This window comes from Cajanus cajan, chromosome 6 (assembly GCF_000230855.2).
Source record: "Cajanus cajan strain Asha chromosome 6, NIPB_CcT2T_4, whole genome shotgun sequence".
Taxonomy (NCBI): Eukaryota; Viridiplantae; Streptophyta; class Magnoliopsida; order Fabales; family Fabaceae; genus Cajanus; species Cajanus cajan.
In genome coordinates, this window is record NC_138522.1 from 43,190,878 (window position 1) to 43,201,801 (window position 10,924).

Below are 10,924 nucleotides of genomic sequence, written 5' to 3' on the forward strand. Positions count from 1 at the left end.
GTTAAGTCTTAAAATAAATCAAATACAAATTTCAAACGTGTAGTTCAGCCGTAAGAGTTGATCTATGTTTAAACAAGGTCAGGAGTTCGAATTTTACTATATGTATATAGTCGCGTTAAATTTTGAAACTCACTATCCCACCCTTTGAAGTAGAGATTAGTCATTATTATTAGTGATGGATACTCCAATAACGAAAAAAAAAAAATCAAATACAATTGATGGGATATGTCAATACCTATTATTTTTATAGGAGGATATACCCTTCTGAAACTTATAAAAAAAAAAAAAAACACGTTAAACCAGGCCCCACGCGTATGTCACCTATTGACTTTTATTTTATTCATTTCAAACGCTAATTAAGCATATAATTAAATGATGTACGTAGACGTTTGGAAAATAGGTGTGCTTAAAAGCATGAATGAAACTGTGGGCAAATTCATGACCTTATTTGACAGGAACTAAATAAATGCTGGTCCTATGAAATTCGTGACCTGTTTGACTTCCAATTAATATTTTCGGTGAAAGTTAAGAAACAGATCAGAGTTGCTTTTTTTAAAATAAAAAATAAAATTGAAATTGCTTTTTTGAAAAATTAGAAAATGATTTTCCCAAAACATAATATAGGCAAAAAAATCGTTTTTCATATTTAATTTATTAAAAAGTGTTTTTTAAATAAATTTAAACAAAGAAGTTCTTAAACCTATTAAGAAGTGAAACATAAAAAAATTTAAGAAATGTGATTATGTGATCTATTTAAATGATTAAAAGGATGAGATTATTGAGTGTAACCCGATATTTTTCCTGACTACTTTTTCAAATTCGGAATAAAAGCAACAAATATATGTTATCGGTATGAAATATAAGTAAATTTTAATTAAATTTATTTTATTTAATATCACAATCTCTAAAATATCTATTTATTAATTGATAGTATATTTTTAATTAAAGTTATTTTATTCTTAATATCAAGTTTTAAAAAAAGGATAGTGTGGAAAATTAGATTATTTTTTAAGTGAGATTAGTGTAATTAAATGATGTTAACTTACTTTCTTACTTATATTCAAATCTTAAGGAAGTATTATTAAATGATAATGTTTTTCGTTATTTTTGTTTAAAAAAGTGTATTTACAATTTTTCTTAGTATATTATATGTTTTAATCTATCATTTTATTTTTAAATTAAAATTTGATATTTTAAAAAATTATTAATATTTAGAAATAATTTTATATTACAATTATAAATTATTTTTTATAAATATAAATATAATTTACATGATAAAATATTTATTTATTATAATTATAAAATGGCTGATCTATTTATAAGTGTTTGCTTATTATAAATGTTTCATTATGTAAAATAAAAATTATCTTATATATTATACATATTAAAATACAGTTTTATTAATCTAAACATTTTGGTCGGAAAGAGAAAACACTGCTGATTTTTCATTTTTGTGTAGTTAGAAAAAAAATCAAGTTATCCTTGTGTTTATGAACTTTTTATATTTAATTTTTTAAATTTTTTATATTTTCTATGCAACTAAATAAGAGTAAAGAAACCAAAAAGGTCATACCAATAACATGATTTAAAAAAAATAATAATAATAAAAGATTATCGTTATTTTCTTATATTTGTTTTTTCTCTGCTATCATACAACTTAAAAATTTATTTCATTCTGTACTTAATTTCTATGGTTTCCTGTTGCTTTGTTTCGTAAATCAATCGTAGCTGAATTAATGTGTTTAATAAGGTCTGAAAATTGTGCGGAAAAATTTTGCAGTTAGTAATATTTAAGTAGAAACTAACTCAACTTTAGCTGTTAAGTTTTTCAATGATGATTATTTACATTATAACTTGTTATTTTAAAGTGAATAAAGTAGTAAGTATGATTAACAATGACTAGAATGTGTCTTATCAAAAGGCAAATTAAGTAGCAAATTATCTAACAAAAGATGACTGATTTATGTCAAAAGTGATGCATATCTTTCATAATCTTACTCCATGGATTACGTTATTTTTACTTGTTGATAATTCATTCGTTTCTTTTTTATTTATTTATTTATTTTTTTATAAGGTTTTTAGTTTGAGCTTTTAGTTTCCATTATACTAAAAAAAAATTGTTCGACACATAAAGTTGTTTGATAAAAAAATATTATTCTCTAAAAGATATAATAAAATTAATTTTTTAGTTAGTAATATTTTTTTAAAGATGTTACTCAATCAATATTTGAGTTTATAAGTATAAGGTGATTATGGATATACTTAATAAAAAAAAATAGTTGGGTTAGATTTGAAAAAAAATCACTTTTGCATGTTTGGTAAGGTATAGAAAAAATAATGAACAAAGAAAAAACAAACAAACAAACTTAAAGAAAAATAAATTTATATATATATTTCTATTTTAAAAAATTTTGGTCTTTTTATATGCATAAAAAAATTTCCTTAACTCAAAAAAGTTGGATTCTCACTCCTTATAGGAATTTTTTGTAAGAAAGTAAAATAAAAATGGTTTTCAAAAGACTATATTCTTGAGATTTTTTTTTCAAATAGCTACCAAACATGAGAAATCAAAATTCTTAATTTAAGATCTCAGAAAAGTAAAATCCTTTTTGTGTATCAAACTCTCCCTAACTTCCAACTTAAAATGATTATCATTTTAACGATCAAAATAGGCCAATGACATTGTCTAGGTTTCATAACTTAGTGAGACTTATTTATTAAAAATGTTATATTTAAAATTTTAGAAAAAATTAACTAAAACGGCTAGATCTAAAAAATCTTAGTAGATCCACTTGTTTAAAATATAAATTAATATCTATATATCGTAATATATTAATTAATAATAAATATTTATATTTAATTACTATTGTAGACTTGTTTTTAGACATTGTATAAAATAAACTATATAAATTAACTTTTAGGTCAGATTAAGCTTTTAAGTATGCCAAAATAAGTATTATGAAAATGCCTTTAACAAGTAAATAGGCTAAACTTAGATTAATAAATTTATTAAAAGTTAAATTTGTGACATCCTGATATCCAAAATGTTTTGGTATGACAATATAACGATGAAACTCTAACATTTAATAATAAAATATTTATTGGAAAAAATAATATAAATAGGAATAAAAATGTTTTAACAAGCTCACTAAAGGAATATAAAAAAGTTAAGTATGATAAAAGAAACTTCAACTCTTAAATAAGGTTAAAAAAATAAAATAGTCCTATGAATCCCAATATATCTTATAAAAAAAATCGACTTGTACTCATTTACCTAATCAAAACACCTATATCAATCAAAATCAAAGCATAAGCTTCATCTAGCAATGTTACAAAAGCAGTCTCATCAAAACTAAATTGAAGTCTAAGCTTTGTCTTTTGCATACTCAAACTCATTTACCTGATCTATACTTGAAAGTGGTGTTCAACCGAAGCAAAGAAAAACAATACAACAAAAAGGAGTGAGAATATATCTGACACATGTATAGACACTTACAAAGAAATTAGATAGCATCTAACAAAAAAAAACAACTTAAGCTCATACACCTTGACATCATAAGTAACATGGAACTCACAAGGACTCGTGCTCTTGGTTATATATGCATGTGGTATCAATCACATTTCGCACAAAGTGCACACATATAAAGTAGTATGGGACTACATGGACAAGAAAAATGGTCATCACATAATGAGAAACTAACAGGTGGTCCTCTTTCATTAGAACAAAATTTATCAAGAGTTAGCTAGGGTACCATAGTTGCATATGGTCACTTCCCGTTCCACATTAGAGGTTGCCAAAGTAACCCTCTCGAGATCAAGGTAGAAGACCTTGAACATCCTCCAATCACACCTACCTCCAAGCAAAATATACATGAATGCATGGAGTCCAAACACATCACAAAATACACTAGAAATGAATAATGCACCTTACACATATATCATGTTGTTAGGTCAAGCCTAAACTTCCACCCTACTAGAATTTAGTGTTTAGACCCCACAAATAACCACAATAACTTAGATTTCACACTTCTAAGCCTTTGCTTAGTGTTGACTCCAATCATGCATAAGTATATCATATCACGTACATCACATGCAAGCACAATGTCTCAAACACAATACCTCACAAACATAGTTTCACACCTTCATCATAATTCACTTATAACTCATTCATAGATGTCCTGCTTCACACTTTTCTTTCTTAATTATTAATATAAGTATCTCAAATCATTCCTGTGAGACCCTTTCCGTTCTCATTTTTTTCCCTCCCTCTCAAAAACCTAAACTTCCTTCTCACTCTCTTATTCCCATTCACTTGCCCTGTTCAGGTTCTAGTGGTGTTGTAGGTGCTAACTAGAAGCTAGCTAGGTGCACCGGGTGGATTTCTCTCTTCTCCGTTTATTTTCTTCTTCTCCTTCTCTTCCCGGAGCTCAGATTTCTTCTCCTCCGAGGTAAGGGAAGTTATATTCGTGTTGATTGTTTGGAAGTGAGTTAGAAACTCACATGTTGTTTGATTCTTGGAGAATGATGGTCTAATTTGATGAAAATTTCATTTTCGGGGTTTCGGGAAAAATGGTGAAAATTTGGGATTTTGAGTGTTTAATGGTTGCATGTTGAAAAAGTGATGATTTTTGAGTTGTTTGTTGAGAATGTGGTTCATTTGATGGATTGCATGTGCTTGAGCTGTTGATTTTGCAGGTTTTGAGTGAAAATTCTTGAAGTTTCAGGGTTGTTGTTTGAAATTACGCCGGGCGTAGTTATTGGCATCGGACGTGTGTCCATTAGAGAGTTCCATTGTTCAAGCACGCTGGGCGCAAGGTTGGTTGTACCGGGCGAGCTTGGGAATGGAAGTCCCCGGATGGCTCACGTCGGGCGTGGGAGAACTGCGTTAGGCGTGGGAGAACCGCGCTGGGCGTGATATCAGATAGGGACTCACAATTTTGGGGTACTGGCATGGCGCCAGGCGTGATTCAATCTCGCCAGGCATCGAGACTCCATGGGAGTCTCTACCAGGGGTGGCGCCAGGCGCAATTGGTATTGCACCGGGCGTGAGACCTTGGGGAGGTCTCTGCCTTACTTGCGCTGAGCGCGGGTTTGGTACGCCGGGCTTGTGAGACTCTTGAGAGTCTCTGCCTTCTATTGCGCCGGGCGCAATTTTAATTATGCCGAGCGCGTAAGATCTTGGAGCTCTCTGGTTGGTCTAGGCCGGGCACAAACTCTATTGCGCCGGGCGCGCGACGTGTTTCATTATATTATGTTGATTAATGCTGTAATGCTGTATTGATGAAAAAGTTGAGTTATGCTGTGTTATGATTATGTTGTATGATGCTTATGCCAATGAATGTTGTTAAGCCAAGTTGTGTTGTATGATGTCTAAGTTGTTAATGTTGTAAGCTGAGCTGTGCTGAGTGTTGAATATGTTGTTTAAAATAGTTGAGCTATTTTGTTGAACATAAGTTGTGTAGGCCGAAAGGTTGAGTTGTGTAGGCCGTAAGGCTGAGTTGTTGATCACTAAGACGCTATATGAGATCTCTAAGTTGAAGTGCGTGATGATGCATAAGTTGTTTTATGTTGATTTTGCTGAATGATATGAGATGTAGATGTATGCTGTTATGTGTTGTATGTTAACTTTGCAGAAATTGACGATGTGTTGTTAAGTTGAAGCTGTTTATAATTTCTATATATGCTGATTCTTTTCACTAGCTTACCGTTGTTTGTTTCGATGTGGATTAGACTGCAATGATTATACTGAGTATGGGAGCAGAGCAGGGATAGGCTGGAGTATAGTAGCAGGTCTGTAGCTGGCAGATGGAGCTGATGTTTTGTTATTTTTGGCTACTTAGTGTAGCTAGGTTGATCTTTTTGTATATTGACATTTTGAGCCCCAAGCTAGACCTATGTGTATATATTTTCTATCTATATGCATACTCTATTCTGTGTGGTGTTGTTTATTGTTCGACGGCTAGGTGGGTCGTTACAATTCCCCATATTAGGAACTTAAAGGATAAAACAGTTCGCCATAACCACTCATAATTTTTTTTTGTATCTTAAACTTTTATGATTTTGTGTGGTTTAAACACAATATATAGAGTTATATCTATACTATCAAGTTTATCTTAATGTTGTTAGAAAACCAAAATAATTATCTATAACTTGTTTGCCAATCTCATGTGTTGATTTTACCATCTACTATATTTAACAATTACAAAAGTGTAACATTGAAGCCTAAATCTGACAACTTGACATTCTCTCACTAATTTGATCATATTTTGAGTTATAAACCTCCTTTGTTGGTGATTCTAACACCATTGAAAAACTAACATCTAAGGATACAACTATAGTGAAGACCTTGAAAGCTAATTCAAATTTTAAAAGGATGCATGATCATGCACAAAATCATCTTAAATATGCTCCACTAAAAGTCAACGTGCTTCCTTAACCATTGTCATGGTGCCTTTAGCACGAGCATGCATGGGCATGCTCATGAACAAGCATGATGGTGCTATTGGTACATAGTTGCGAAATTGGCACAAAAATTATTTCTCTTATGTCTTTTTTTGCACAAAAAATACTTAATGCATGTTTGTTTTAGAGTATTCATATGATGTTTTGGGTTCCGATGCACGTTGAATAATAATGATCACTCACAAAGCTTTGACTTTACATGTAATGAGATGATAATACAAATACACCCTTAATCACATATAATGCACTTCTATAATACATGTTACTCGAATAACAACTATATGCACAATAGAGCACAATCTAATATAGTTATCAACAAATTCATAGTAGCACATAATCAATCATATAACCATCAATCACCAATAAACATAATTTGATCATACATAATTCAACACAAACCTAAAAAGACCTAAGAATCGTCTCACTACCCATATTCCTTATACATGCCCTCATGGAGAAATAATCTCATTCTCCCTCTTACCTCAAACGATGATCTTTGAGACATATGGTGTGATCTCATGCTTTTAAATGTCATTCCTTAAGTTTCTCCTATAGCTTCTCTGATGCACATTCTCTCTCCTCATCAAAAGCTAAAAACAAGGACTTTGAAGATGTGGCTCTAACTCCTTTTATTGAACTCTTTAGGTTTATACTTAGGTTGGGCTTACGCAACGAAACCCATTAATCCCAAAATATTTATTTTGATAACAACCTTTATTCATTTAAAAAGCTTAATTAAGTAAATAAATTAAAATATGTTAAATAATTATATTATTTTATTTATGAAAATATGATATTACAAGATTAAGGTCTATCAAAGTTTGGATCGACTTAACATGTGTCCACAAATCTTGCCCAACTCTATTGGTTATTTGTTTAAACTTATGACTATTGATTTAAATTTTTGCTTTATAACTTTCGGATACCAAATAGGTTTTAGCAAATTTTAGTTAACTTTTCAAATTTTTAGTAATATTAATTACTTTTCCAAACATAATTATTGTGTATCCATTACATTTCAATGTAAATACCATCTAGTTTAATTTTAAATTTTAAATAAATAGTGTCAAATCACTTAAGGATATATTCATGAAAAAAATCACTTAAAAATATTAATAGGATATAACTCAATTACATAAATGAATTATTATAAATTTCTTGAGATTTATTTATTTTTCAATAAATAAAAAATTCTGCTTAAAGATGTTTGCTAAAACTAGAAAAGTAAATATTTTAGTTTTTAATATATATAATATAATATAATATAATATAATATTCTTATCATTTAATGTGTATAATATTAACTTTTCAATAAATATATTTTAGTTGTTGAAATATTATTGAATTGAAAATAAAACATGTCTCTTTAAAGACAAATTTTATGAGACACATGTTCTTTCACATTAGAAATTAGTTGACTATCTAATATCATCAAGTGTTTATGGTCTCAGTTAATATTTACATAATATGCATTTAAGTTTTTTAATTCATGTGGAAAAATTAATAATACTTAATTATATTATTACATATTATATAAACACTAATCAATAACCATTAGAATCTAGTAGTATGTGTTGTGTAACAATCTGTCATGATCTTTACACTTAACGACTTAACATTTAACAACAATAAAATAACTAAAATACCTAGGATTTATATATTCGTATCACCTAGATATAAATACCATACTACACACATGTGTGTGTGTATGTGTAGTAATTCATCACTATGAAATAAAAAAATATAAGTTCATAGTAAAAAAGCTCTACAACATCTGTACAAAAGTAGCCTCCAGTTACACCGCTATCTAACATGACCCTCAAAATTGCCAACTCCTCAAATCTATCCTTGCCTTACTCCTATAAAAACATGATATTCGCAAGCCAACCACAAGGAAACATGTAAGGGTAAACTAAATTTTCAAAAGAATAAACATATAATAGTATATAGGTAATGCAACTATGTTACAAGCACCAACATGTAAACCAATAATAAAGCACCTTATGGTCTAGAACACCACAACAACTTAGTCATGGTATCAACAAGTTTGAAAGACAAGCAACTTAAGCATATCAAATTTACACCACAACCATGCCATTTAACAAGGTAATCATCTAAGCATATGAACAACACCAAATCATACCATATCATATGCATACATCTCAAATGATGTGTTGTCACACGTTCATCTATGAAGATCTCCTATGCCAAGATGAGCTATCTAAATGACTTGATCCTATTTAACCAACCCGACATTTTCACACTTGCTAGGTCAACAACCAAATGGGATACCAATTCCTACAACATGATTTATTGGATGTTATCACCTAAACTAGGAAAATCTAGTACCCGCGTGAGGTATAACATACCTTGAGTATGCGTTTACCACAACATTAATGTGTATTAACCGAGTCCCCTAAGGATTGTAGCCCTCGACTTCGTACCTTATTCCAACATCAACTACGGGTCTAAATGAGACTTAAAATTCCACTTTCAAATATAGCGTTTACTCAATGAGGGTTTTCAACAACTAGACTCATGGAGTACCACACCAATATCTATACAATGGGATGTCCAACTTTCAAAAACAACCTCTCCTCTAGTCCTAAGTCAATCAACATGCCTAACTGTTTGTAGCATTCTCAACATCAACACCTTAATAAGTCAATAAATCATGCCTAAATGTCTAAAACATTCTCAACATCACATCTCAACAAGTCAACAAATTATGCCTAAATGTCAAAAGAATTTTCATCATCACACCTCAACAAGTTAACAAATCATGCCTAAATGCCTAAAGTATTATCAACATCACACTTTAATAATTATCATCTATATGCAGTATCCCAAGCTAATGGATATAAATCTAACAACATTAATTAGTGTACAACACAATTGCACTTCAACAATTCAACCATATAACCATTTACATATATTATCCTAAATCAATATACATAGATCTCGATCACACCTAGCATTATACAGGATGCAATAGATTCATCTAATCTAACCATGTTCACAAATTAACACAATAATCAAGAAGTTATTATAAGGAAACTTGCACTTAACGCTATCCACCCTATGCTTGATGCCATTGAGGCGAGGAACTCTTTGCCTTGCCCAGCTTGATGTCTTACAACTTGTGTCCAACATGGGTTAGGTAGAGACCCTTGGGTCCTCACGCTTGGTGTGGGAAAGTCTTATGCCCAGCCTCAATCTAAGTAGAGACGAAACTCTATCCTCATCCTCGATGTCACTCATTTGGTGCCCAAAGTCAATTCTCTCATGCTTAACAACAATCTTGCACCTAACATGAGCAAAACATGAACTCTCTAATTTGAGTCACGCCTGATATCATAAAGGCATGTTCAGTGCAATGATGACTTGCATTTGCAAACTCACAAATTTAACTAAAACCACTTGAAATCTAGAAAATCACTAACATGCGAAACAAGATAACATTTATACACATCGACAACAACACACCAATAAAACAACATGCAATCACATATAAGTTAGAATAAAACTTTAGAAACTCCTAAACTCCTAAAGTCTCTCCACAACACACCTCAAAATACCATAATACATAATTATTAATGAAAGTACAATAATTAACAAAAACTTACTGTGCTATATGTTTTCCTATAAAAAAATCTAATAATATGTGTAGGAGTTCAAGATTCGAATTTTGTCACATTCATTATAATTCTCATAAAAAAAATGTAAAAACTAATTAAAAATTATGTGACCTAAAATATATAATAATTTATTCATTCAAATACATGAACTTAAAAAACAATTTTTTAACGACATACTTAAAGAACATGGTTACGTATCAACAATACTATTCCGTGTTGATGTAATAAATATATTTTAAATACTCATTAACATTTTCATGAATTTAAATAGTAGGTGTGGACCAATTCCAATTTATTATAAAACATATTTGTTTAGGAAAGATTATATGTCAAAAATAGTTGTTTTTATCTTTTTATGTTTTCAAAAGATATGAATGAAAAATATTTATTTCGAAATATTTTTGAATTATATTTTATTTCATCTATACATACTTTAATAACTTGGTCTTCATTTTATTTCCAGACATATATATTCTCAATTTATACGTATCTTCTCTCTCACCGTTGCTCTTTAGTTGTATGTAGATTATTTTTCTCCTTTATAAAAACAATTTTTAATGAATACTGTATACAGAGAAAGGAATTATATATTTTTCCTTTGGCATATTATTGTATAATTAAAGTAAAATCCAGAAAAGTACGATAGAAATGATGCAAAAATAATTCTATATTTTTCAGTTTTTTATTTTTATTTCGCGAGACGAGTTAAAGATAAAATAAAAAAAACCAAGGAACGGTAAAAGAAGCGCAAAAACAAGCTCTTTTGGGGTAATTGTCAACGCGAGTGCGGCGATATCTCGCATTTAATTATATCTGGCAATTTG